This window comes from Danio aesculapii, unplaced genomic scaffold (assembly GCF_903798145.1).
Source record: "Danio aesculapii unplaced genomic scaffold, fDanAes4.1, whole genome shotgun sequence".
In the NCBI taxonomy this organism is placed as follows: domain Eukaryota; kingdom Metazoa; phylum Chordata; class Actinopteri; order Cypriniformes; family Danionidae; genus Danio; species Danio aesculapii.
Genome location: NW_026613792.1, coordinates 35,001 through 37,350, shown reverse-complemented (window position 1 = coordinate 37,350; position 2,350 = coordinate 35,001).

Genomic DNA, 2,350 nt, shown 5'->3' with positions numbered 1-2,350 from the left:
CATTCTGTTACTGTGTTCCCTTCTGTTACTGTTCCATTCTGTTCTGTTCTATTACTGTTCCATTTTGTTACTGTGTTCCATGCCATTTTGTTCCATTCTGTTACTGTTCCATTCTGTTCTGCTCTGTTACTGTGTCCAATTATGTTACTGTGTTCCATTCCATTTTATTTGGTTTTACTGTGTTCCGTTCACAAATTATATGAAATTAACCCGAAAATAAATCAAAGACATTTAGAAAATTATAATTTCGAAACCAGGCATGATCAGACGGTCTATACCAGATGTCGAATTGGACATTCTAGGTTGACACATTCATATTTATTAAATAACGAAGAATCACCTAAATGTAATAACTGCCAGACTGCTTTTACCATCAAACATATTTTGTTGGAATGTAGAAGTTTAAATTCCATTAGACAAAATTTTTATAAGGAGAGCACTTTGATGGACATTTTTAAAAAGGTACCACCAGAAAGAGTTTTACATTTTTTATCAAAACTAAAAAAACCATATTTAACTTTGAAAAAAAAATTTTTGTAAATTTTATCTATTTATATTTTATATATTTGTCTAAGTAATTTATTATTATTTTTTTTTATAATATGAATTTGTTTTTATAATGTAATAGTTTAATGTATATCCATATGGCCCCGAAATAGCCATAAGTTGCTGATGTGGCAATAAATATGTAATAAATAAATAAATAAAACTGTGTTCCAATTTGTTCCATTTTGTTGCTGTGTTCCATTATGTTCGATTTTGTTACTGTTTCAATGTGTTATGCTCTGTTCTGTTCTGTTACTGTTCCATTCTGTCCTGTTCTTTTCTGTTACTCTGTTCCATTCTGTTACTGTTCCATTCCATTTTGTTTCATGCTGTTACTTTGTTCCATTCTATTACTGTGTTCCATTCCATTTTGTTCCATTCTGTTTCTGTGGTCTGTTAATGTGTTCCATTTAGACTTGGGCAGGTATCAAAATTTTGATACCGTCAAACCTCCTCCCTTTTTTACCTCGGTATCTGGTATTACCGTGCATAATAAAAAACATTATGATGTAAGGCTCAGACAGTGTCACCAAACTGTTGGCTTGTGCCTAAACCATTCAAAAACTGAATAGGCCTACCATATATGCGACATTATGTTCGTGGTCATCTGTTTATCTTGTTCGTAGTAGAGATCTGCGTGGGACGCTCTCTCATTTACACACACACATGCGATAGATTTCGTTCCATTCTGTTACTGTGTCCTTTCTGTTCTGTTACTGTATTCCATTCTGTTACTGTGTCCATTCTGTTCTGTTACTGTATTCCATTCTATTACTGTGTCCATTCTGTTCTGTTACTGTATTCCATTCTGTTACTGTGTCCATTCTGTTCTGTTACTGTATTCCATTCTGTTTCTATGTTCCATTCTGTTCTGTTACTGTATTCCATTCTGTTTCTATGTTCCATTCTGTTCTGTTACTGTATTCCATTCTGTTACTGTGTCCATTCTGTTCTGTTACTGTATTCCATTCTGTTACTGTGTCCATTCCATTCTGTTACTGTATTCCATTCTGTTACTGTGTCCATTCTGTTCTGTTACTGTATTCCATTCTGTTTCTATGTTCCATTCTGTTCTGTTACTGTATTCCATTCTGGTACTGTGTCTATTTCATTCTGTTTCTATGTTCCATTCTGTTCTGTTACTGTATTCCCTTATGTTACTGTGTCCATTCCATTCTGTTACTGTATTCTATTCTGGTACTGTGTCCATTCTGTTCTGTTACTGTGTCTATTCCATTCTGTTTCTGTGTTCCATTTTGTTTTGTTACTGTATTCTATTCTGTTACTGTGTCCATTATGTTCTGTTACTGTATTCCATTCTGTTACTGTGTCCATTCCATTCTGTTCTGTTACTGTATTCCATTCTGTTACTGTGTCCATTCCATTCTGTTACTTTATTCCATTCTGTTACTGTGTCCATTCTGTTCTGTTACTTTATTCCATTCTGTTACTGTGTCCATTCTGTTCTGTTCTGTTACTGTATTCCATTCTGTTACTGTGTCCATTCCATTCTGTTACTGTATTCCATTCTGTTTCTATGTTCCATTCTGTTCTGTTACTGTATTCCATTCTGGTACTGTGTCTATTTCATTCTGTTTCTATGTTCCATTCTGTTCTGTTACTGTATTCCATTCTGGTACTGTGTCTATTTCATTCTGTTTCTATGTTCCATTCTGTTCTGTTACTGTATTCTATTCTGGTACTGTGTCCATTTCATTCTGTTTCTATGTTCCATTCTGTTCTGTAACTGTATTCTATTCTGGTACTGTGTCCATTCTGTTCTGTAACTGTATTCTATTCTGGT